Below are 27,629 nucleotides of genomic sequence, written 5' to 3'. Positions count from 1 at the left end.
TGAGGGGGAGGGAGGTTGGGTGACTGAGGGGGAGGGAGGTTGGGTGACTGAGGGGGAGGGAGGTTGGGTGACTGAGGGGGAGGGAGGTTGGGTGACTGAGGGGGAGGGAGGTTGGGTGACTGAGGGGGAGGGAGGTTGGGTGACTGAGGGGGAGGGAGGTTGGGTGACTGAGGGGGAGGGAGGTTGGGTGTCTGAGGGGGAGGGAGGTTGGGTGACTGAGGGGGAGGGAGGTTGGGTGACTGAGGGGGAGGGAGGTTGGATGACTGGGGGGAGGGAGGTTGGGTGACTGGGGCAAGGGGATTGGGTGACTGGGGGTAAAGGAGGTTGGGTGACAGGGGGAGGGATGTTGGGTGACTGCGGGGGAGGGAGGTTGGGTGACTGCGGGGGAGGGATGTTGGGTGACTGAGGGGGAGGGAGGTTGGGTGACTGAGGGGGAGGGAGGTTGGGTGACTGAGGGGAGAGGGCGGGTGGGTGACTGGGGGGTGAGGGAAGTTGGGTGACTGGGGTGATGGAGGTTGGGTGACTGAGGGGGAGGGAGGTTGGGTGACTGGGGGAAGGGATGTTGGGTGACTTGGGGGGAGGGATGTTGGGTGACTGAGGGGGAGGGAGGTTGGGTGACTGAAGGGGAGGGAGGTTGGGTGACTGAGGGGGAGGGAGGTTGGGTGACTGAGGGGGAGGGAGGTTGGGTGACTGAGGGGGAGGGAGGTTGGGTGACTGAGGGGGAGGGAGGTTGGGTGACTGAGGGGGAGGGAGGTTGGGTGACTGAGGGGAGGGAGGTTGGGTGACTGAGGGGGAGGGAGGTTGGGTGACTGAGGGGGAGGGAGGTTGGGTGACTGAAGGGGAGGGAGGTTGGGTGACTGAGGGGGAGGGAGGTTGGGTGACTGAGGGGGAGGGAGGTTGGGTGACTGAGGGGGAGGGAGGTTGGGTGACTGAGGGGGAGGGAGGTTGGGTGACTGAGGGGGAGGGAGGTTGGGTGACTGAGGGGGAGGGAGGTTGGGTGACTGAGGGGGAGGGAGGTTGGGTGACTGAGGGGGAGGGAGGTTGGGTGACTGAGGGGGAGGGAGGTTGGGTGACTGAGGGGGAGGGAGGTTGGGTGACTGAGGGGGAGGGAGGTTGGGTGACTGAGGGGGAGGGAGGTTGGGTGACTGAGGGGGAGGGAGGTTGGGTGACTGAGGGGGAGGGAGGTTGGGTGACTGAGGGGGAGGGAGGTTGGGTGACTGAGGGGGAGGGAGGTTGGGTGACTGAGGGGGAGGGAGGTTGGGTGACTGAGGGGGAGGGAGGTTGGGTGACTGAGGGGGAGGGAGGTTGGGTGACTGAGGGGGAGGGAGGTTGGGTGACTGAGGGGGAGGGAGGTTGGGTGACTGAGGGGGAGGGAGGTTGGGTGACTGAGGGCGAGGGAGGTTGGGTGACTGAGGGCGAGGGAGGTTGGGTGACTGAGGGCGAGGGTGGTTGGGTGACTGAGGGCGAGGGTGGTTGGGTGACTGAGGGCGAGGGAGGTTGGGTGACTGAGGGCGAGGGAGGTTGGGTGACTGAGGGCGAGGGAGGTTGGGTGACTGAGGGCGAGGGAGGTTGGGTGACTGAGGGCGAGGGAGGTTGGGTGACTGAGGGCGAGGGAGGTTGGGTGACTGAGGGCGAGGGAGGTTGGGTGACTGAGGGCGAGGGAGGTTGGGTGACTGAGGGCGAGGGAGGTTGGGTGACTGAGGGCGAGGGAGGTTGGGTGACTGAGGGCGAGGGAGGTTGGGTGACTGAGGGCGAGGGAGGTTGGGTGACTGAGGGCGAGGGAGGTTGGGTGACTGAGGGCGAGGGAGGTTGGGTGACTGAGGGCGAGGGAGGTTGGGTGACTGAGGGCGAGGAGGTTGGGTGACTGAGGGCGAGGGAGGTTGGGTGACTGAGGGCGAGGGAGGTTGGGTGACTGAGGGCGAGGGAGGTTGGGTGACTGAGGGCGAGGGAGGTTGGGTGACTGAGGGCGAGGGAGGTTGGGTGACTGAGGGCGAGGGAGGTTGGGTGACTGAGGGCGAGGGAGGTTGGGTGACTGAGGGCGAGGGAGGTTGGGTGACTGAGGCCGAGGGAGGTTGGGTGACTGAGGGCGAGGGAGGTTGGGTGACTGAGGGCGAGGGAGGTTGGGTGACTGAGGGCGAGGGAGGTTGGGTGACTGAGGGCGAGGGAGGTTGGGTGACTGAGGGCGAGGGAGGTTGGGTGACTGAGGGCGAGGGAGGTTGGGTGACTGAGGGCGAGGAGGTTGGGTGACTGAGGGCGAGGGAGGTTGGGTGACTGAGGGCGAGGGAGGTTGGGTGACTGAGGGCGAGGGAGGTTGGGTGACTGAGGGCGAGGGAGGTTGGGTGACTGAGGGCGAGGGAGGTTGGGTGACTGAGGGCGAGGGAGGTTGGGTGACTGAGGGCGAGGGAGGTTGGGTGACTGAGGGCGAGGGAGGTTGGGTGACTGAGGGCGAGGGAGGTTGGGTGACTGAGGGCGAGGGAGGTTGGGTGACTGAGGGCGAGGGAGGTTGGGTGACTGAGGGCGAGGGAGGTTGGGTGACTGAGGGCGAGGGAGGTTGGGTGACTGGGGGCGAGGGAGGTTGGGTGACTGGGGGGGAGGAAGGTTGGGTGACTGGGGGGGAGGGTGGCTGGGTGACTTGGGGGGAGGGAGGGTGAGTGACTGGAAGAATGGGGGTCGGGTGACTGTTGGGTGGAAGGTTGGGAGACTGGGGAGGGAGGTTAGGTGACTGGGGGTTGGGAGGTTTTGTGACTGGGGAGGGGTTTGGGTGACTGAGGGGGGGGAGGTTGAGTGACTGGTGGGGGAGAGGTTGGGTGACTGGGGGGAAGGAGGGTGAGTGACTGGCGGAGGGAGGTTGGGTGATTGCGGGGAGGGAAGGTTGGGTGACTGGGAGCGAGGGAGGTTGATGGCTGGGGCCGAGGGAGTTTGGGTGACTGGGGATGGGGGAGGTTGGGTGACTGGGGGGAGGGTGGGTGGGAGGGTGACTGGGGGGAGGGTGGGTGGGTGACTGCGGGGAGGGTGGGTGGGTGACTGGGGGGAGGGGGGTTTGGTGACTGGGTCAGAGGGGGGTTGGGTGACTGGGGAGGAGGGAAGGTGGGTGACTAGGGAGGGAGATAGGTGACTCGGGTGGAGGGAGGTTGGTTGACGGGGGGGGTGGGAGGTTGGGTGACTGGGAGGGAGGGAGGGTGGGTGACTGGGGGTTGGGAGGTTGGGTGACTGTAGGGAGGGAGGTTGAGTGACTGGGGAGGGAGGTTGAGTGACTGGGGAGGGAGGTTCGGTAACTGCGGGGGAGGGAAGTTGAGTGACTGTGAGGAGGGAGGGTGGGTGACTGTCGGGGAGGGGTTCAGTGACTGGGGTGGAGGAGATTGGATGACTGTGGGGAGAGAGAGGTTGGGTGACTGTAGGGAGGAGGGGCCTGGGTGGCTGGATGGAAGTTTTGAAGCTTTGAGGAAGGGCTCTGGAGTTGGCGGAGGGCAAATCAGATTAGCTTCTTTGGGATGCATGGGAAGATCTTTGCTCCTTGTGGCCTAGTTGTGTGAAAGGCCTTTACCATCTGGATCTGCCTCTGTCCAGTTGCCGGGATTCCCGAGCCTGGGAAAATCCGGCTGCAGCTGTTATATCCACTTCGCTCTGAGAATGGGAGAAAGACAGTCTCCAGTGACATTATACAATGGCATTGGCCCACCCCTAAACATACAATGGTATAGGCTCACTCACCTGACTGCCTTCCACCACCAACACCCCCCCCTCGCCCCCTCTGGGCCCTCCACCCCATTCCTGAATGTACCCCGCTAGACCAGAAAGAAGCCTGGTTTGGGTCAGCTTTCATAGAATCCCTACAATGCAGAAGGATACCATTGGGCCCATCGAGCCTGCACTGACAACAATCCCACCCAGGCCCTCTCCCTGTAAACCCACACATTTACTCTGCCAATCCCTCTGACACTAAGGGACAATTTAGCATGGCCAATCAACCTAACCCGGACAACTTTGGACTGTGGGAGGAAACCGGAGCACCCGGAGGAAACCCACGCAGACAAAGGGAGAACATGCAAACTGCACAGACAGTGACCCAAGACCAGAATTGAACCTGGGTCTCTGGTGCTGTGAGGCAGCAGTGCCACTGTTCCACCCATTAAGCAAACATACCCCCACCTCTCTCCTGCCCACCCTGGGTGATTACTGATCCCATCATGTTGTCTGCCACAAAATGGCATCTGTCTTGGCCAAATCACATGGCTATCTCATAGTTATGGCACTGCAGGTCACAGAATGGACTTACTTTGCATTAAGTTGATAGTTCTCTACACCCTCGCTATGACTGTAACTCTAATTTCCTTCTCTATGAACGGTATGTTTTGTCTGTATCGCGCGCAAGAAACAATACTTTTCACTGTATGTTAATACATGTGAGAATAATAAATCAAATCAAATCAGATGGATAGCAAGCATTAACATATTGCAGTGCATGGTGCGCTATGTGTGCCTGTGCCTCGGGCATTGTGCTGACAGTTTTGGGGAAAATGGTCACCACTGAAGGGTGCTCATTGAGGGGTGAGATTCTGTTCCTGGGGGAAGGATCACTTGTTGCGTGGCTTTCAGGTGTCTAAGCAGGTTTGGAGATGCGTGCGAAATATGTGCGCGGTTCCAAGAGGGATGCTCACTCACCCTTGCTGCTCGAAGAAGGTCGTTCATTTTTTTGCGGCACTGCCAGCCAGAGTATGGTGTCAGGCTCCTGGCATTCAGCACTTCTGCCATCTCCTCCCACAATGCCATGGCAGATGTATCCCTTGGGTTGCAGCTCTGGCCAGGGAACAGACGACCACGCCTCTCCTCCACGGCATCTAGCAGCTGCTCCTGGCCGGCCTCCGAAAATCTGGGAGCCGGTTTACGAGCAGCCATCTTTGTGGCGTGACTGGCTGTGTGTCCATCCCTGCAGCTTATATAGAGCTGTGGCTTAATAGGAGAGTAAGAAGTCTCACAAACACCAGGTTAAAGTCAAAGAACAAAGAACAGTACAGCACAGGAAACAGGCCCTTCAGCCCTCCAAGCCTGTGCCGCTCATTGGTCAAACTAGACCAATCGTTTGTATCCCTCTATTCCCAGGCTGCTCATGTGACTATCCAGGTAAATCTTAAACGATGTCAGCGTGCCTGCCTCCACCACCCTACTTGGCAGCGCATTCCAGGCCCCCACCACCCTCCGTGTAAAAAACATCCCTCTAATATCTGAGTTATACTTCGCCCCTCTCACCTTGAGCCCGTGACCCCTCGTGAACGTCACTTCTGATCTGGGAAAAAGCTTCCCACTGTTCACCCTATCTATCCCCTTCATAATCTTGTACACCTCTATTAGATCTCCCCTCATTCTCCGTCTTTCCAGGGAGAACAACCCCAGTTTACCCAATCTCTCCTCATAGCTAAGACCCTCCATACCAGGCAACATCCTGGTAAACCTTCTCTGCACTCTCTCTAACGCCCCCACGTCCTTCTGGTAGTGCGGCAACCAGAACTGGACGCAGTACTCCAAATGTGGCCTAACCAGCGTTCTATACAGCTGCATCATCAGACTCCAGCTTTTATACTCTATACCCCGTCCTATAAAGGCAAGCATACCATATGCCTTCTTCACCACCTTCTCCACCTGTGTTGCCACCTTCAAGGATTTGTGGACTTGCACACCTAGGTCCCTCTGTGTTTCTATACTCCTGATGACTCTGCCATTTATTGTATAACTCCTCCCTACATTATTTCTTCCAAAATGCATCACTTCGCATTTATCCGGATTAAACTCCATCTGCCACCTCTCCGCCCAATTTTCCAGCCTATGTATATCCTGCTGTATTGCCCGACAATGCTCTTCGCTATCCGCAAGTCCAGCCATCTTCGTGTCATCCGCAAACTTGCTGATTACACCAGTTACACCTTCTTCCAAATCATTTATATCTATCACAAATAGCAGAGGTCCCAGTACAGAGCCCTGCGGAACACCACTGGTCACAGACCTCCAGCCGGAAAAAGACCCTTCGACCACTACCCTCTGTCTCCTATGGCCAAGCCAGTTCTCCACCCATCTAGCCACTTCTCCTTGTATCCCATGAGCCTTAACCTTCTTAACCAACCTGCCATGTGGGACTTTGTCAAATGTCTTACTGAAATCCATATAGACAACATCCACGGCCCTTCCTTCATCAACCGTTTTTGTCACTTCCTCAAAAAACTCCACCAAATTTGTAAGGCACGACCTCCCTCTTACAAAACCATGCTGTCTGTCACTAATGAGATTGTTCCGTTCTAAATGCACATACATCCTGTCTCTAAGAATCCTCTCCAACAACTTCCCTACCACGGATGTCAAGCTCACCGGCCTATAATTTCCTGGGTTATCCCTGCTACCCTTCTTAAACAACTGGACCACATTCGCTATCCTCCAATCCTCAGGGACCTCACCCGTGTCCAAAGAAGCGACAAAGATTTCCGTCAGAGGCCCAGCAATTTCATCTCTCGTCTCCCTGAGCAGTCGAGGATAGATGCCACCAGGCCCTGGGGCTTTGTCAGTTTTAATGTTACCTAAAAAACCTAACACTTCCTCTCTTGTAATGGAGATTTTCTCTAACGGGTCAACACCTCCCTCCGAGACACTCCCGGTTAACACGCCCCTCTCCTTCATGAATACCGATGCAAAGTATTCATTTAGGATCTCCCCAACAGGTTTATTTGGTAGCAAACTCGGGTGTAATAGCTCCATCCTTGGGTGGATGGAGCTATTACAAGGGGGCATAACTATAGGGTTCATGGTGGGAGATATAGGAAGGATATCAGAGGTAGGTTCTTTACGCAGAGAGTGGTTGGGGTGTGGAATGGACTGCCTGCAGTGATAGTGGAGTCAGACACTTTAGGAACATTTAAGCAGTTATTGGATAGGCACATGGAGCACACCAGGATGATAGGGAGTGGGATAGCTTGATCTTCGTTTCAGATAAAGCTCGGCACAACATCGTGGGCCGAAGGGCCTGTTCTGTGCTGTACTGTTCTATGTTCTATGAAGCCCATTCAGGAACCAATTAGGATTGCTTTAGTGTACAGGACTTGCATTTCTATAGCACCTTTCACAACCTCAGGATGTCCCTCAGAAATAAATGTTGACCACGACAATAGGAAAGACACCCAGTTCTTCTTCAAAATAGTGCCTTGGGATCTTCTAATCCACCTGAGAGATTTGGAGAATAGATTCACGAGATTGGTTCCCATGATGAGATATTTCTTTTATGGGCCTCGCTCGCTGGTCCAGCATTTATTGCCCATCCCTAATTGCACTTGAAATGAGTGTCTCACTCGGCCCTTTCAGAAGCATTTAAGAGTCAACCACATTGTTCTGGAGTCACACATAGACCCAGTAAAGATGGCAGATTTCCTTCCCTAAAGGACGTTAGTGAACCAGGTGGGTTTTTCTGACAATCGACAATGGTTTCATGATCATCAGTAGACTCTTAATTCCAGATTTTATTGAATTCAAATTTCACCAACTGCTGGGGTGGGATTCAAGCCCAGGTCCCCAGAGCATTACCCTGGGTCTCTGGAACACGAGTCCAGTGACAATACCACTGTGCCACCACCTCCACTTCAGTTATGAAAATTAATTGGAGAGGTTGGGGCTGTTTTTCTTGTAGAAGAAAAGGCTGAGAGGGGATTTGATAGAGATGTTCAAAATCATGAAGGGTCTCAAAAGAGTAGATGGGAGAAACCGTTCCCATTGGTTGAAGGGTCGAGAACGAGGGGGGCATAGATTTATGATAATTGGAAAAGTAAGCAGTGGCGACTTGAGGGAAATCTTTTTCCCTCAGCGAGTGGTTGGGATCTGTTGGCTGACAGTGTGGTGGAGGCAGATTCCATTGAGGCTTTGAAAAGGGAATTAGATTATTTTTTAAGAATGTGAGAGGTGGGGTGGGAATGGTATTCGGTTTGTTAATCTATCAGAGAGCCAGTGTAGACATGATGGGCTGAAAGGCCTACTTCTAGGCTGGAACACTTCCGTGATTGTGCGAGGGAAGGTGATGCCTCAGTTTAAGGTACTTGGACCAAAGACAGTACCTCAAGCAATCAACCTGGTTTAGCTCTTCACGTTTGTGGGGAAGACTTGACTCAGAGGTGTGAGTGTCAGCCAATGGAACCACATCTGACATTGAATCACTCGATCCATCAGCAGCTTTGATTATGACTCACCAACATAACTGTTCCTCCTGCCTTGAGGCCTCACTCTCTACTGTCAGTGCTCAATTTCATTGATGTAGAAGAGTTTATGGCTCGCTGCAGATTTCCTTCCCTAAGGACATTAGTGAACCAGATGGGTTTTTATGACAATTGACAATGGTTTCATGGTCACCATTGGACTTTCAATTCCAGATTTTTATTAAATCCTAATTTCTAATGGTGGGATTCGATCCGGATCCCCAGGACATTACCCTGGGTCTCTGGATTACTAGTCCAGAGATAATACCACTATGTCACTGCCTTCCCCTCGAGGGATAAATATTGATCAGAGAACCGGGATAACCTTTTCAGAACAGTGACATGGGGGTCACAATTGTACCGTCCCGCCCGCCATGGGAATTGGAGCAGGCAAGGGGCGCACCATGGAAAGTTCCGCTGAACTTGGGCAGGATTTTACGGTTTTGGGATGAGCAAGGCCATAAAATCCTGCCCAGGATCTTTTACATCCAGTGAGATTGGTTTAAAGTTTCTGTGATGTCAATACTCTGTAATGTTGCACGCATATGCAAGTTATTTCCTCTTCTGAGGTGGGGCCTGAGATGTGGGTGGGGCTTTTACAGTTAACTACAGTGCCCCTGGGCTAGGGAGGTGGAAAACCTGCCAGAGGCTCCTGCTCTTAATTGCTGCTCATTTACTCCTATTGGGAAATGGATGTGTGGAGATATTGAGTAAGGACAACATGCCACACGCAGTCTCACTGCTTGTCATAATTCAATCGCAGCACTGTATAAAATCCCCCGTGATCGCATGGCCCCCGGAGAATCAGCCCTGCCAGAATTAACTCCTTCAGGAATGGAGGCTGCAAAACGCAAGGGAATTTTTGCATCGGTTTCACTCAATGTGTTTTCTATCAGTTTGCCTTTCCCCACCCAATTGGAAAACCCATATTGCAGGGAATGTGAGAATTACAAATCAGAATACCACAAACATTCCTGTATAAACACAAAATGATTCCCAAAATATGTGCAAATTAATGAAGGGGATTAAAGTTGTGAGCACATGTGTATCTGTCTTTGTGTATGCTCATGTGTGAGTGAGTATGCATGCATGCACTGGTGTGTGTGTAATTGTGTGCATGAATGTTTGTATGTGTGCAACCGTGTGTGTAATTATGCCTGTGTGTATGTAAGGTTCCGTATGATTGCGTTCAAGCTTTTGGGAGTGTGTCCGAGTAAGTGTTTGCATTGTGTGAGTGTATGTATGTAGGAGTGTGTGGGAATGTGTGTGTGACTGAGTCAATCATAAAAACCCTACAGTGCAGAAGGAGGCCATTCGGCCCATCGAGTCTGCACCGACCACAATCCCACCCAGGCCCTACCCCCACATATTTACCCGCTAACCTACGCATCTCAGGGGCAATTTTTAACCTGGCCATTCAACCTAACCCGCACATCTTTGGACTGTGGGAGGAAACCGGAGCACCCGGAGGAAACCCACGCAGACACGAGGAGAATGTGCAAACTCCACACAGACAGTGACCCGAGCCGGGAATCGAACCCGGGACCCTGGAGCTGTGAAACAGCAGTGCTAACCACTGTGCTACCGTGCCGCCCTCAATGTGAGTATCTGTGTGACTGTGTATGAGTGCATATTTGTGTGTGCGTGTGAACATGAGTGAGTTTGTGTGTGGTTCTGTAAGAGCGTGTGCGAGTATGAGTGTGAGTCTGTGTAAATTTGTGTGATGTGGGCATGTATGCAGATGTCTGAGTGTGTAGTACATATATGAGCACATGAGGTTCAGTATATGTGTGTGACTGAAATTAAATGTATGTGTGAGTGTGTGCTATATTAAGTTTGGATGTGTATTAGACCATGTGCGTTTGTGTGTGCTTGAGTGAGTGTTTGACAGAGTGAATGTGATTGTGTATGAGGGAATGTGCAAGTGAGAGTGTATGTATGTGTGCATGAGCGTGTTAATGTGAATGCACCTGGTTGAGTATGACAATGTGGGTGTGCTTGTGTGTGAATGTTAATATGGCTATGTGTGACAGAATGTGCGAGTGAATGTGAGTGTTGGTGTGTCTGTATTTGAATGTGTGCAAGAATATGTGAGTGTACAAATGTATGTGTACCTGTGTGCGACAGTGCGTGTGTGTGAATTTGTATTCACAAGTGTGTGTGAGTGGTGTTGATCTTACCAAAAGAATTCTAAGCCCCAGGAAAATGGGAGGATTTCAGATCCGTTTTTTTGGGTGGGTTCAAAGCTGCTATCTTATGCATTTAGTGCACGGAAAATCAGCAGAGGGGGTTCCTCGCCTGTAGGGAAAGTCACTTGAACGCTGGCTGAGAGCAGCAGAGGGTGCTATTGCGCATGCGCAGGTCTCCAGCAGCAGAGACGTGTCATTCCACCTCTCTTGCTGTCAGCCAGCCTCTGTGAAATAAACATAGAAAATCCCCCCCCTCCCCGCCCACAGGTACCACGGGGGCACACAGCCGATCATGACCTCACCCACCTGGACCTATCCCCCCTCTCCATGCAATCGCCTGCCCAACTTCTCCAATCATCCCCCGACCTCTCCAAACCAATCCCAATGCAGATTGGCAGCGGGTCTCCCCCTCCCTCTCTCCCCATACTGACCACAATGTAGAGCGCACAGTGGGCCTCCCACTGACCAGCTCCCCAATAGGCCCTGCCTCCCCAGTAGGCCTTCGGGGGCCAGCCCTTTGGCACTACCAGGCTGGCACTGTGCAAGGGTGCCCCCGGGCCCTGACCTCCCCAGGGGGCCTCAATGGCCTCCGGTTCTACCGGCGAGGCCATCACGACTGGTCCACATTGCCAGGGACTAGCTGTAATTTTTGCCTAAGAGAACCTCTTCCAGCGAGGCCACAGAGGCAAGTGAGCCCGGACGTTAGCATCCCGAGCGCCTTAAATCCTTGTAAATGCCATTTAAAATAAACTTAAATGATTTATTCAGCTTCGTGCCGGAAATGGGCGGGAGGCTGACGTCGGCAGATATCCAGTGCCGGCAAGATCACGAGAGACGAGAAATTGGGCGTGAACCTGATAACCACCGCGTGACCTTACCGGCTCACCCCACCCACTGGCCGGTGGGATGCAACAGTAAGATTGTTCCCCTCCCTCCCCAGTGTATCTGCGAGACTGTGTGTATATGTGTGTATGAGTATGTGTATATGTGAAGTCTGTTGGTGAATGTGCAAATGCGTGAGAGTTTGTATGAGTGTGTGAGAACAAGTGAGTGATTTTGTGTGAGGATGTGAGTGCATAAGTTTATGTGTATGGAGTGGTTGTGTGTGTGTGTTGTGTGTGAGTGTTGTGTGTGAGTGAGTATTTTTTTCTTTCTCCTTTCTCTCTTCCTCCCGATACTATTGGCTCTTTGTTGGAGTTGAGTTTCCAGATCTCGGAGAGGTGACTCCCGCCCAAGTCACCATTGCTGGTTGGTGTCATTTGGACATTTGACCTCAGGGTTAGGACAGCTGCCCAGACCCATCCAACCCCGAGCAATCCAATTTAGGATTGATATTGGCAGGTTATTTTTCAGAAAGTGTGCGATAGAATTCTGGATCAATAAAGGTCAAGGAACCAAACTGATGGACATCTTCCTGACCATGATCGACATTCAGGATGGACTCGGGGAGCAGAGAAGGTGCAAGAAACAGAATTATTTGAGTAACACTTTGATGATTCAGGGTTATTTTGGGTGAATGATGTTCCATGGGCTCAACGGCCAACTATTGTCTGCCAAAAAGTAGGAAAGTTGTGCACGGTGAAGAGAATTTACATTTTCTGGACAACAGGAAGTACTTTTTTAGAAATTATGATATCTGAAGAAAAAAGCCCCTCTTTAACATAATTTCTACAATTACTGTGTTTATTGCAGCTAATTTGACCATTGCCCTTTGTGATGCAATGGCATTACCCAATTTGAAGAATTTTTAAACTATCCGTTTCTCGTTTCCTCCCCCATTGACTTCGATCCCTTTCGGATTTAATTCTCCGAAGCATTCTTCCTGGCTTCCCCTCCCCTACTTCAAATAAAAGATTGTCAAATTATTTGCGTTTACATGAGGTGAAGGGAACTGGAATTTCCCTGTTATCAAGTCCAAACAGGAAGCTGATTTCAGGCTGAGTTTTAATCCATAGCGTCCTCTGCTGTTGCCATTCTCTATCCGGGCTACCCAAAGAATAGAATCCCTACAGTGCAGAAAGAGGCCATTCAGACCATCAAGTCTGCACTGACTCTCCAAAAGAGTATCGGACCCAGTACAACCAACCCTGCCCTATCCCAGTAACACTGCATTTACCATGGCCAATGCCCCTAACCTACACATCTTTGGACACTAAGGGGCAATTTAGCATGACCAGTCCACCTAATCTGCACATCTTTGGCCTGTGGGAGGAAACTGGAGTACCTGGAGGAAACCCACACACACACGGGGAGAACATGCAAACTCCACTCAGTCACCCAAGGTAGGAATCGACTCCGAGTCCCTGGTGCTGTGAGGTGCCAGTGCTAACCACTGAGCCATCATGCCACCCCTATGCCAATCAGTGAGATATGAGCAGCAATGCCATCTAGCTCTTCGGTGGCTCAGTTAGTAACTGCAGGGGGTGGCAATATACCAGGCAAGTTTGTCGGATCTGAATCTCAGTGTGGGTTTGCTCATCTCAGCTGTGCCAGCGAAATACAGGAGCAGGCCATTTCAATAAGACCATTCAAAAAGATCACGGCTGATCTTGTCATCTTAACTCCACTTTTCTGGCTGCTCCCCAGAACCCTTGACTTCCTCAGAAGATATAAAATCTGTTCAACTCTGCTTTGAATAAATCCAATGACCCATCCCTCACTGCTCTATGGGGAAGAGCGTTCCCAAGACCAATGACCCTCTGAGAGAGAAAGAAAATTCTCCTCATCTCCGTCTTAAAAGGAAGGCCTCTTATTCTTACACTGTGTCCCCTCATTCCAGTGACAGTTTTAACAACACCAGGTTAAAGTCCAACAGGTTTATTTGGTAGCAAATACCATTAGCTTTCGGAGCGCTGCTCCTTCGTCAGATGGAGTGGAAATCTGCTCTCAAACAGGGCACAGAGACACAAAATCAAGTTACAGAATACTGATTAGAATGCAAATCTCTACAGCCAACCAGTTCTTAAAGATACAGACAATGAGTGGAGGAGGGAGCATTAAGCACAGGTTCAAGAGATGTGTATTGTCTCCAGACAGGACAGGAGGCAAGCTGTGGGAGTTACTGATAGTGTGACATAAAGCCAACATCTCGGTTTAGGCCGTCCTCATGTGTGCGGAACTTGGCTATCAGTTTCTGCTCGGCGACTTTGCGCTGTCGTGTGTCGTTAAGGCCGCCTTGGAGAACGCTTACCCGAAGATCAGAAGCCGAATGCCCGTGACCGCTCGAACATCATTCACCCAAAATGACCCTGAATCATCAAAGTGTTTCTCAAATCATTCTGTCTCTTCCACCTTCTCTGCTCCCCGAGTCCATCCTGAATGTCGATCATGGTCAGGAAGGTGTCCATCAGTTTGGTTCCTTGACCTTTATTGATCCAGAATTCTATCGCACACTTTCTGAAAAATAACCTACCGATATTAATCCTGACTGGAGCAGCTGGGGTAGTTGCTCCAAGGCAGCCGAGGGCTGCAAACCCTGCACATTGTCTCTCTTATTCAATAAATACCTCTTCTTCCTAACGAAGCCTGAATTCACTTGACAGCTCTTGAGTGCCACAAAATAACATCACCACTCTTCCAGCATTCCAAAGGGACTGTTCCCTCCGTGACACCCTGGACCGCTCCTCAGTCTTCCCTCCTTTTCTTACAGCTCCTTTCCACACAAATGCAGGAGATGCATTGCCTGCCCATCTCACCTTCCAAACCCCCCTCAAACACTTCTCCTGAGGGAAGCAGCGATTCATTCAGCATATGCCCCCCCCACCACCGCCCATCCCCCTCTACGCTGGAGAGACAAAATGCAGATTCTTGACCGCTTTGTGTCATGTGTCCATTCAGTCTGTAAGGACTGTGTTTCCTGTCAGGGGTCATTTTAATTGGCCATCTTGCTCCCACTCTGACCTCTCTGTCCATGGCCTGCACCAGTGAAACTCAGCAGAGGCTCAAGGGAGGGACCGCACCTCAGCTTTTGATTCAACATTGAGTTCAACAACTTCAAATCATCACCTTGGCCTCCATTTTGTTTTGTGTGTTTGCCTTTGTTAGCAGAAGTGTATTTTTTTCTGTATTCCTTCACTGTGTGTTCAGACTGCTGCTATCCTGCCAGTCACACCTCATCTGAATACATCTTGTTTTCTCTGCTAGACCCTTTCTGTGCTGTAAACTCTCTGGGGGCAATTTTGAGGCCGCTCGCTTTGTCTGCGGGAATGGCGTTGCGTGCTCAAAATCTGGAGAGCGTGGCTCGCGCCAACGGGTTTCCGAGTTCCGATCATCCCAGACCCTCGCTGGCGCAGTGGCGTGAAACGTGGCGTGGGACCACAGGAAGCTCATTTGAATACATTAGCATGTCATTAGTGAGCACTCTCTCCAGGACATCTCCCCTCATCGGATGTTCAGCGGACGACGTCGCAACATCGTGCCTGTGCCATTTACAACAGCACTTCATAAATGTGAATCTGGTGCCTTAACCTCCGAGGGGTATTCTGGAGGTGAGCACTCAGGATGCCCTGCACAGTGTGCACAGCTCAGGGGGCACCGGAGAGGACTCTGGGGCGATGGATAAGGTCAACCTGGGGGTGGGGTTCCCAGAATCACCATTTTGGGAGGAGAGATCTGGAGGAGTCATTTAGAGACCTCATGTTGTGGTGCCCCTTGCTTTAAAGGATTTGTGAAGGCTGGTATGCAGGCAAAACCTCCCGTGTCCTCCTTCCTGAGTTCCTGTCCATATCACAGCTGAGGGAGTGCCCTTCCTTAGTGGGGGCTGGCAAGAGGGTGGGACAGACATAGTACTGCCATTTTCACACCACAGGATGAGGCACTGGGTGAGCATATTGGTACCTCCCAAGCTTGGTGGCGTGAACAGTCAGGGTGGGGGCTCTGTGGGTGGACAAAGTGAAATGTATTATTGCTAAACATTCAAAACAAAATGGTGACCTATCTACATGAGTGCCTATATTCACCCATGCTGACTGAGTGCGTACAGTTTCTTAACTTCCTCACCCTCACACTACATCTAGGTGTATCCCCAGGATCCACAGCTGAGGTTGAGATAGCCTGCTGACTCCCACGCCCTTTTGCTTGAGATGACCTTGGCAGACGTCCCCCTGGGGTCTGCTTTTGGGCAGCAAGAATGTTGTACTACTTTCATCTTTGGTGTCAGGGGTTGGAAGTGTGTTGCTCACAGGAAGGGGGGGGGGGGGGCGGGGTGGTGGTGTCAGATGGACCGGAGATGCCCAGGGTCCCCGGGCTATACTCCTGCCGATCCTCTTCCCTTCGGGTTCCCAGGGGACCCCGTGCTCCTCCATTGGATGGAGGGACAACTAGAGTGAGACACAGAAGCCCTGCCATCCTCTGGCACTGCACTTGTGGATTCGCATCTGTGCCTGCACCATGCAGCTGAAGCTCTGCACTATGGTGCGGCCTTCTCCTGCCATGGAGTGCACATCCTGCACCAATGTCTCCACTGTGGACACCACCCTTGCAGTGTTGGCCTTAGGGCGCTACAGTGATGGCAGTATCCCTTCAGATAGAAGGTGATGGGACACCTCCAGTCGGCCTTGCACTCCGAGGAGGGATGCTACCATCCCATCCTGATACCCGTGACTCTGCCTTTGCAGCTCCAGCATCGTGGGACGACCCAGCCCAGAGGCCATCAGGCATCCAGCATTCCTCCCAGTGCCAGTTACCTGGGACATCCCTGCCTCCACTAGCTGTGGACATCAGTTGTGAGGTACTCACCAGTGAGTGACCCAGGAGCCTGTCTACTTAATGAACCCACTGAGGTGTGAGTATCTGCGCTGGTGCCGGGTGTGGGTGACAGCTGTGACGCCTCTTCAATAATGGGGTCCGAGAATTCTCTCTCTGATCTGCTGGAGTCAATGGGTCTAGGATGGTGTAACCTGTTCCACTGGCCTGCAAGAGAAGGGAGATGGCATCAGTGCATTACAGGGGATACGGAGGGAACATTGATTGCTCACTTGAGACTTGAGGAATGACAGCGTATGTGTTGAGGATTCTCACATTTATCTGCTCGAGAAGGGCACGCTCCTCAAAATGAGTGAGGGTTCTCAATTGGGGCATGACTCCAGCTGGTTGAGCCCACTCACACTTGTTGTGGTTGAGTATGTCCTGCAATGACACAGAAAGGGCGAGTGTAAGTGGAAGTGTTGACATTTAAGATGGCGATGAGGTGGGGCTTGGGTGGAAGATGGAATATGAGGAACACAGCAGTTACAGGGGGAACGCGGTGATTGTGGGAGGGAGAGGGGATCCTGGTGCCTGATATTGGCAAAGACCAAGCTGGCTGAGTGAGAGAATGGGTTAGGGGTGCGTTGAGGGGGGTCCAGTGGGAGGCTTGGATGGTTCACTTACCCTGGCTGAGTGAAGAAGATCACTCACCTTCTTCCAGCAGTATTGCCCCGTCCTTTTCTGGAATGCACTTACACTGAACAGGGTTACCACTGCATCCCAGGCGGAGGTGGTGACCATACTGGAAGGCCGTTTCCTGGAGCGAGTGTAGAGTGCGTCCTGCCTCTGCTCCACTCCATCCAGCACCCTGACCCTCCAAAAACTCCAGTGCTATCTTCTCACCTGCTATTCCCTGGAACGAGTGCTGGGGAGCCGTTTATATGGAGGTCCTCGGTGCCTGCAGCAGTTAAGTCATTGCAGGGCGGGCGAATCAGAGAGAACACACCACAACAGCGGTGTGAGACGCATGGGCATAAAAATGCTTTCTAATGACGTATAAGATTCAGCCCAAAAACACACCGTCACCATCAGCAGGAAACACGTTGTATTTCACGCCGGAAGCAACACTCACTTTTTTCAACGCCATTTGTTGGTAAGATTTTGCCCCGAATATCTAAGAGGTTCAGTCTCAGGCAACCTTTGAAACTGGAACAGGTTGAATACTTAAACTGCTTGATGACTTGCGGTTAGTTTCCGAGTTTGGTTCTTAGATCGGCCAATGGGTCCTGGGCTAGTAAAGATTCAGTCCCTGAAACCAGCTTTGATCACATGCCAACGGGTTCACACTTCTGAGGCACACCCACTTGTTTGGAATGGGGGAGGACATCGTGATACAGTGGAAAATTGATAGCGGCCGTTGAGTTTCAATTTACTTTTTTGTCCAACGTGAAACATGGAAATAGGCAATCTGGCAACGCCGTAGTCTTTACGTATTGGCCATCCTTAAAAGTGAGTTGTGTAAATTCCACAAATGGCTGAAGGGTACCCTCCCCATGTCCATATTGAATTAGGTGTTTATCAGAGACTTGATATTGAGCGGGATCCTCTTGGCCTCCCTGTGGTGTTTTCTCAGTGATTGGAGGCAGCACATCATTTGCTGGCAGTGAAACCCCATGCTGTTATCAATGGGAATTTCCATTGAAGCCACCCCACACTGAGGGGAATCCCACGGCAGAGGGCACACTGCCGACAGGACCAGAGAATCTGTAGTCAAATTGCCAAAAATCACATGACTTGTGGCATCCATCTTTAACAAGTTGTCTGTGTCTGATTTTTAAAAGTATTGATTGAAATTTCATGATATGATGTGCCTGTCCTGGACATGTGAGTTATAAATGTTAACTCTGTTTCTCTCTCAACAGATACTGATGGGCCGGATCAATATTTCCAGCATTTTCAGTTTTAAATTCAGACTTTCAGCATCCGCAGTGTTTTGCTTTGGGATCAACTATCAGAACAATGTCAGGACTAAAAGGTTCAATTATGAGTACAGTCCACATCGACGAGACTTGCATTGCATGGAGCGGAAGGGGGTGATATAATCGAGATGTTTAAGATGATCGAAGGAGTTGACGGAGAGAAGCTATTTCCTTCAGTCCATAACAAGTGGGTATTGGAGCCAAACTGTCTGGACATTTCTTCACACAAAGGGTAGTGGAGATCTGGAATTCTCTCTCTCTCTCTACCACCCACCCCTCCTCCTCTCCAACCACCCCCCCACCCACCCTCCCCACCCCACCCTCAGAAACGCTGCTGAGACACCCGATTTTTAAATCCCAGCTGCATGAATCCCGGGGAGCATAGAGCAGACCAGGTAAAAGGAGGTCTGAACCTGGCGGACTTGTTTGGATAGCCACGGCTACCCCTCAAGATAGGGTCCCAGAACAGCTCTGGGAGAGGTAAGGCTCCCTTTGGGATTGTTAAAGGGCGACATGGTTGTGCAATCTTTACCCACAAACTCATCGGAACCATCCAGCTATCAAGAAACTGTCAAGCTGCTCAGGAGGTATCAAAGCTGTCAAGGAACTGTCAAGCTGCTCAGGAGGTATCAAAGCTGTCAAGGAACTGTCAAGCTGCTCAGGAGGTATCAAAGCTGTCAAGGAACTGTCAAGCTGCTCAGGAGGTATCAAAGCTGTCAAGGAACTGTAAAGCTGCCTGTGAAATGTCAAAGGAAACTTCGTGATTTGACATGGAGTGGGTAAGGGCAAAGAGTAGTGTGTATGGTTGGGGGGGGGGTCATGGGTTGGTATGCATTGGCACTAAGTTGGTATGAGAAGCTATGAGGGTAGAGGGTTGTCAAAGGTTGTATCAGGCATAGAGAGTGTGTGTGGTGGGATGAACGGTGGGGATTGGTGGGGTTAATTGTGTTTTATTTCGGAACAGTGCCAGGACACAGCGACACCAGACAACCTCTGCACTCATTCCGGGGTCACCTCTAATTCAGCCCGCCCTTTCCCAGAGCAAAACATGCGGACAGTTTTAAAGGTTGGGTTCTCCTGACTCTGTGCACCCAACCTGGGGGCAGAAATCTGGGCCCAAGGCTGGTCGACCTATGTGAGGCAAAGATATAAATGAATGTGGGACCTGAAAGGATAGCTGGAGATAGGAAACAGGACGGCTATGATCTCGTTAAAAGGCAAAACAAGCTCAAGGGGCTGAATGGCCTCCTCCTGTTCCTAATGCAATGGGGAAATACATTTTATTCTCATTTGAACAACTCACTTATACACATGGACCCATTCCGTTTGATTCCACTGCAAAGTGATAGGACTCCCTCCCTTAAGCACTCATCTCCTGTTCAAAAACACAACGTTTCTTTGTAAAGTGAAAAAAACAAATTCCAACAATTCACTGCAATTACCTGCAAAAGAAAATTTTATGGGCTGGATGAGCCCTGAACTTGAATATTTAAAACTCAAATTTTTGCAGCCCAGTTGAGTTTCCCACATCTGGGCTTCCTTCAAGGGGAGGATTGTTAACCCGGGTACCACTAAACCTGTGCCAGTAACTTCTTCTCCGGGCTGCTTGGTGTTGTCTGATTGTTTTCGAGGCAGCCTCTCAGGATATTGTAGGTTGTGTGTGAACTCAAAGCAATGCTGACTGACTCCCCTTGGCAGAGGAACGTGACATGTTGCAGTTTCTCGCATACCCACCAGATGGCACCGACTGCCCACAGTTCATGAAAATTAGCAGCGTGACATTTCCATATCAGTGGTTCCGGAAGCCCTTCTCCCCACCCCCTCCCCTCAAGTGTGATGTGAAAAAAGTTTTTAAAATTCATGTAATTAAACTAAAAGCAATCTTGGTCCTCAGCTACTTTCTCAGAAGACTAAGGAAATTTGGCATGTCAGCTACGACTCTCACCAACTTTTACAGATGCACCATAGAAAGCATTCTTTCTGGTTGTATCACAGCTTGGTATGGCACCTGCTCTGCCCAAGACCGCAAGGAACTACAAAAGGTCATGAATGGAAGCCCAATCCATCACGCAAATCAACCTCCCATCCATTGACTCTGTCCCATCCATTGACTCTGTCTACACTTCCTGCTGCCTCAAAAAAAGCAGCCAGCATAATCAAGGACCCCACATACCCCGGACATTCTCTCTTCCACCTTCTTCCGTCGGGAAAAAGATAAAAAAGTCTGAGATCACGTACCAACCGACTCAAGAACAGCTTCTTCCCTGCTGCCGTCAGACTTTCTGTGTAGAGAAAGATCAACTTAAGTTGATCTTTCTCTACACCCTAGCTATGACTGTGACACTATATTCTGCACTCGTTTCCTTCTCTATGAACGGTATGCTTTGTCTGTATAGCACGCAAGAAACAATACTTTTCACTGTATACTAATACATGTGACAGTAATAAATCAAATCAAAAAGTTCTGCTCTGTGTTTGGCATCTGAAGACCCGATGAATCTTGGGCTTCCTGCGCATGTGGCGGATGGGAAAAAGCCGCGCACGCACAGTTTAGATTTTTTACGCTGGTCAGACCCATGCACATGACCAACCGGAGTTGGAGCTGAAGATAAAGGTTCCACGTGCCCACACAAATATCGAACACTCAAAAGGGGCACAAGAACCCTGAGTGTCCTCAGGCTGACGTGGACAAGATGGGCTGATTTCGCAGGGATCTTACCACTCGGCCCATCCATTAGCCTGTGGGGCCCAATGGTAAGATCACCCCCTGTGTGTTTTTAAAAAAAGAAAGCTTTCGCAATTCCACAGCCCCGATCACCACTTCGCAGTTTCCTGAAAGCACTTTACAACCAAGGACGTACTTTTATACTGTCGTCACTGCTGTGATTGTAGCAATCATAGTGGCTAATGACTGCACAGCAGATTCCCAAAAACAATAATATGATAATACTGTGCCTTTAAGAAATATATTTATAGCATGTTTCTTGTAAGCGGTATGTTTAGAATTCAGATCTGTTTTGCAGGGTGCAGATTTGTCTAGGAAAACCTTAATTCCTTAAGGCGGCACAGTGGTTAGCACTGCTGCCTCACAGCACTAGGGACCCGGGTTCAATTCCGGCCTCGGGTGTCTGTCTGTGTGGAATTTGCACTTTCTCTCTGTGTCTGCGTGGATTTCCTCCCACAGTCCAAAGATGTGCGGGTTAGATTGATTGGCATGCGAAATTGACCCTAGTGTCAGGGGGATTAGCAGGATAAATATGTGGGGTTACAGGAATAGGGCCTGGGTGGGATTGTGGTTGGTGCAGACTCGATGGGTCGAATGGCCTCCTTCTGCACTGTAGGGATTCTATGATTCTAAATTAGAACTGGGAGAACAAGATAACTACTCGTTTTAGAACTGGAGTGTTTGTTTAAGCAAAGCTAATGCATTTGCATTTACTTGGGTCTTCCCTAGGGGTTTCAGAGTAGAGTTTTGATTAGGTTGATTGACAGAGACAAAGTCATGTGCTTAATAGGAGGTTAACTTGCAGGAAAGAAAGGAGTTCACTTTCATTTTAAATTACAAGAAGTTGCTACCTGGACTGCCAGAAGAAAACAGTGTCTCTCTGTTTCTCTCTCTGAAAAGGCCTCTTTGAGAGCTCCAGGGCTGATAACCTAAATCACAGCAAATATGCATGTGTTTTGCTAACTAATTGTAAAGAGCGGGTTTAAGTCCATAAGTGCAACATTGAGCGGGATCTTACCGGCTCACCACAGGTGCCTAGCCAGTAAGATAGGGTGAGAGGTGAAACATTAGGTTTGCGTTTGGTTTCTCGCTTTTTTGCGATCTTGCCGGCCCCGTTTTGCCAGCAAAATCAGTGTTGTGCCCAGGAAGGGCACGAGGCTGATTCAATATTAACTAAATGTTTAACATGTCACTGGTGAGCCTGGGATGCAATAGTCCGGCCTCACTTACCGTAGCAACCTCGCCAGTCAAGGTTCTCATCTACGAGGATCACAGATGGTCCCCAGCAACGGGGATGATGGCTTCGCCGGTGGAACCGGAGGCTCTTGAAGCTCCCCAAGTGGTCGGAGGCAGGGCTGGGCAGTGCCAATCTGCACGCTGGCACTGCCAGCCAGCCTGGAACCGTGGCAGTGTCAAGGGGAGTGGGCCCTGATGGGGGTGGGTTCTGAGGGGGCAGGGCTTGATGGGGGCAGGCCTGAGGGGGATGAGGCCTGTCGGTGAGAGGTGGGGGGAGGGGGGGATCTCTGCAAGGGGATGGCTGAACAGTGGGGGGGGTGCAATCGGAGGTTGGAGTTGGCAATCGGCTGGGGCAGAGATCGGGGCGGGGGGAGGGCAATGTCCATGGGAGGAGGACTGGGGGGAGTGACAGTAGACTGCGAGATCGGGCCCCTGCGCAACCCCGAGAGCTCAGCAGCCTGCCTCACCAGCTGAGCTGAGACTCCACCCCCCCACCACTTACTGGTGGGGTTCACATTACAGCCTCTTATTTCACAGAGTGTCTTGAATTCCCATTACCTGCCTCATTCAACACTTTGGATCTTTTTGAGAAAATTCCACCCAACGCTAGAATTGGAACTCATAGCAATAGGAGCTTCGGCACCCTGATATTGGCACCAATTGGGAGTATCAGAACCCCTACCTGCCAACAGTGGGACCAACTCTCCAATCCTACAGGAGGGAACCTCCTAATTGGCAGCCCTGAGGCTTCAGGACCATTGCAGGGAGAGGTAGGGACTGCGGAGGCAGGTCGGCAACTAGGACGGCACTTCCAGGTGAGCCAATTGAGTCTGAAATACTCTGAGGGCCATGGGGCAGAGAGGAAACCCACTGGATTGGCTGGCTGAGTTGCATGGGTGGTCTTTCCTGTCCGTGACTCCCTCGTTAGGCCATGGAGATTCTAGCTCCAATGGTCACCCCACCCCGGGGTGCTGGAGGGACCTTCTTCACCAGGCAGTGGGGGTGAGGGAGGGGGCTTTCCCCCACAGGCCCCTCTAATGACCCATAATTGGGGCCTTAATTATGAAAATTGGCTGCCCTCATCTGAGGAGAGGCTGATCACCCCACCTTCTGAAGCAACAACTGAGAGACCTCCTTGCCACAGGGGCAGTATCAGGGCTTTGGAGTCCCCAAACTTTCCTGTCCCCCTCGCCTCTGTCCCTGCCCCTTGGGTGGGGTAAAATTCAACCCATCGATACCGGAGCCACGGTACAAGCGAATGGGAAAATGCTGGCTTTAGGGTGGATAATCCCTTAGAGTTAAATGTGAGGGTCAGCTGGGCTTGGTAATATTGAATTTGGGAGTCTGGGTTCAAGCCCAAACTCCCAGGCTCTGGGGTATAAACCAGGCCCATACCAGAGGGTGTGTGACACTGCCAGAGGTGAAGCATGGAACCAAATTGAAAACTCCCGAAATGCTGTTGCTGGAAGAGCTGGGAGTTTCCCTCGTGTCGTATCCAACATTATCATCCCCAAGCAGTGAGGAGGGGGGGAAAAAACAGATTAGGTCGTAGCTTGTGGTCAGTGCAGACTGGATGGGCTGAATGGCCTCCTTCTGCACTGTAGGGACTCTACGAGTCTTGTTGCCTTGGTTTTTCTGGGCTCTTACTATGTGCAATGTGCAGTTGGCCCCTGTGAATTCAGGGTGTCAGATCAGAGCGAGTTGTTTATTGTTGCTTGCCTCTCCAGCAACACAGTGTCTTCATTGATAAACCCAGTCCCCAGGATGTCTGGCATAAGGGAGTGTTGAGATATGACAACCCCTCCTACATTGCAATGTTTGGTTTAGTGATACTGTCCTTGTGGCTTACAGGTCAAGACCAGATCCTGACCTCTGGACTTTCCCTCCCTTAACCTCTCTCTCTCTCTCTCTCTCTTTTTCTCTGTGTGCCTCTCTTTTCCTCTCTCTCTGTCTTTCTCATCCCCTGTATCTTTCTCTCTCTCTCTCTGTCTTTCTCGTCCTCTGTATCTTTCTCTCTCTTTCTCTTCCTTTCTCTCTCTGTCTCTCTCCCTCTGTCTTTATATCTCTGTCACTCTCTCTCCCTTTCTCTGTCTTTCTATCACTCACAGTCTTTCTCTCTCTGTCTTACTATCTCTGTCTGTCTCCCTCTCTCCTATTGCTTTCTCTCTCTCTCTCTCTCTGTCTTTTTATCGCTCCACTCTGTCTCTCTCTTTCTATGTCTCTCTCTCTCCCTGTGTGTGTCTCTCTCGCAATCTTTCTATTGCTCCAGTCTCAGTCTCTATCTGTCTCTCTTTCTGTCTCTTTCTCTGTCTCTCTCTCTGCCTTTCACTCTGTCTTTCTCTCTGTTTCTCTCAGTCTTTCTATCACTTCTCTCTCTGTCTCTCTTTCTCAGTCTCTCTCTCTCTCTCGCTCTCTGTCTTTCTATATCTTTCTCTCTCAGTCTTTCTCTGTTTCTCTCTGTCTCAGTCTGTCTCTCTCTCTCTCTGTCTTTCACTCTGTCTTTCTATATCTTTCTCTCTCTCTCTCTCTGTCTTTCTCTCTCAGTCTCCCTCTCTCTCTCTTTCTCCTTTATGTCATTCCTTGAAACTTATTTTGACTGCTTGTTCCAATCCTCATTTTTTTGGCTTGGTGTTGTCGAACTTCATTACATTTTAGGATGATGGAGGTACTGGATGAAATAGATCGAGGGCGACTCAATGTGGAATCAACAAAAGGCTTTATTGCCAAATAAAGAATAATATACACAAGGTCAGACTGGATTACAATACAACTGCTCTACTCGATTCCCTGGCTCCAACTGCTCGACCTGAGGTGCGTGCCCTCATGACAATTAGCTCAGATTCCTGCTGGGACAATCCATAGGGACCTCACCGATCCCATGGCCCTCGGAATTGCTCCCCCTCATCCCCCTCAAAGGGCCACACTACTACACTTTCCCACAAGGTGGACATCGCTGGCAAGGCCAGTATTGTCCTGATTGCCCTGGGACTGTGTGGCTAGCGAGTTCAGAGTCTGTTCCTGGAGTTGGAGTTGACCTTTGCGTGTAGGCCAGGGAAGGTCAGCAGATTTCTCTTCCCCCGCAAGGGGTATTAGTGAACCAGGCGGGGCTTTTATAACAATCTCACCGAGACTGGCTTTCAATTCCAGAATCCATAGAACCAGAGAATCCCCACAGTGCAGAAAGAGGCCATTTGGCCCATCGAGTCTGCATCAACTCTCCGAAAGAGCATCTACCCAGGCCCAAATCCCACCCTATTCCTGTAACCCCATACATTTATTATGGCCAATCCAACTATCCGACACATCTTTGGACTGTGGGAGGAAACCGGAGCACCTGGAGGAAACCCACGCAGACACGGGGAGAACATGCAAACTCCACACAAACAGTGACCCAAGCCGGGAATTGAACCTGGATCCCTGACACTGTGAGGCGGCAGTGCTAACCACTGTGCCACCGTGTTGAATTAAAATGGGATTGGTCCCCATGTCCCCTATTAGCTTTGAGCTGAATCACGCACCCACTGGGATTACCAGCCTGTCTCCACAAGTACTGGTATAAATACAAGTTGTTAATATCTCAAAAATACTTCTTTCCCTGAAGTCTCGAGATGGAAGCCTTCTGAAGGTGAATTGTTCTTTGTCCAGTTCAGGAGCCGCTGTACCCACACTACAATCAGCTGCAAAGGCAATTGCAGCCACAAAGTTTAATTCTGCCTATAAATCTTTAGCTCCAAATGATCTGTCACGCTCTGAATGAGCTCTCCCAGACGTTCTGATGGATATTTGTATCTCTTTTGTGATAGAGAGACACGCAGGCTGGAATTCTCCAACCTTGCCCCGAGCTAGGATTCTACAGTCCCGCTGCGGTGACTGGAGATTTGGCTGGACATCAAATTCTCCGTTCTCACTGGCCACTGTGACGGAGCAAATGAGATCAGAGAATCCCGGGCATGAAGTGAGTTCCAGATAGTCCTGAACTGCTTTGATGGATTTGATCGGAGCTGCAGCAGTGACTGGGGAGATGCTGGCAGCTCTGGATTTCGAGAGCACTGGGGAGGGGGAGGTGTCGGGATGGTGGAGTCAGAGTGGGGTGGGGGTGTCGGGGCTGGGTGGGGAGGGGGGTCAGGGTCGGGTGGTGGGGGTCAGGGCAGGGTGAAGGGGGTCAGGGCGGGATGGGGGGGTCAAGGCGGGATGGGGGGGTCAGGGCTGGGTGAGGAGGGCAGGGAGGGTTCAGGGCAGGGTGGGGGGGTCAAGGTGGGGTGGGTAGGGGGGTGTTGGGTGGAGGCAGAGAACACAAAAAGAAATGTCAGGGTCCCTGTCTCTGATCAACCAGTAAGAAGTCTCACAACACCAGGTTAAAGTCCAACAGGTTTATTTGGTAGCAAATACCATAAGCTTTCGGAGCACTGCTCCTTCGTCAGATGGAGTGGATATCTGCTCTCAAACAGTGCAAACAGACACAAAATCAAGTTGCAGAATACTGATTAGAATGCGAATCCCTACAGCCAGCCAGGTCTCAAAGATACAGACAATGTGAGTGGAGGGAGCATTAAACACAGGTTAAAGAAATGTGTATTGTCTCCAGACAGAACAGCTAGTGAGATTCTGCAAGCCCAGGAGGCAAGCTGTGGGGGTTACTGATAATGTGACATAAATCCAACATCCCTGTTTAGGCCGTCCTCATGTGTGCGGAACTTGGCTATCAGTTTCTGCTCAGCGACTCTGCGCTGTCATGTGTCGTGAAGGCCGCCTTGGAGAACGCTTACCTGAAGATCCAAGGCTGAATCGTGTGGAGGACGGAGAAGATCTGCAGAGAGATTTGGACAGGCTGAGTGAGTGGGCGAGGATATGGCAAATGGAGTATAACGTTGAGAAATGTGAGGTTATACACTTTGGAGGAAATAATAACAAATGGGATTATTATCTCAATGGAAACAAATTAAAACATGCTACCGTGCAAAGGGACCTGGGGGTCCTTGTGCATGAGACGCAAAAGCCCAGTCTGCAGGTACAACAGGTGATCAAGAAGGCAAATGGGATGTTGGCCTATATTGCGAAGGGGATAGAACATAAAAGCAGGGATGTCTTGATGCACCTGTACAGGGCATTGGTGAGGCCGCAGCTGGAATACTGTGTGTAGTATTGGTCCCCTTATATGAGGAAGGATATATTGGCATTGGAGGGAGTGCAGAGAAGGTTCACCAGGTTGATACCGGAGATGAGGGGTTTGGATTATGAGGAGAGGCTGAGGAGATTGGGTTTGTACTCGTTGGAGTTTAGAAGGATGAGGGGGGATCTTATGGAGACTTATAAGATAATGCGGGGGCTGGATAGGGTGGAGGCGGAGAGATTCTTTCCACTTAGTAAGGAAGATAAAACTAGAGGACACAGCCTCAAAATAAAGGGGGGTCGGTTTAAGACAGAATTGAGGAGGAACTTCTTCTCCCAGAGGGTGGTGAATCTCTGGAATTCTCTGCCCACTGAGGTGGTGGAGGCTACCTCGCTGAATATGTTTAAAGCGCGGATGGATGGATTCCTGATCGGTAAGGGAATTAAGGGTTATGGGGATCAGGCGGGTAAGTGGTACTGATCC

The sequence above is a fragment of the Mustelus asterias genome, chromosome 24, assembly GCF_964213995.1.
Source record: "Mustelus asterias chromosome 24, sMusAst1.hap1.1, whole genome shotgun sequence".
NCBI classification, from domain to species: Eukaryota; Metazoa; Chordata; class Chondrichthyes; order Carcharhiniformes; family Triakidae; genus Mustelus; species Mustelus asterias.
Note: the sequence above shows the minus strand (reverse complement) of the source record.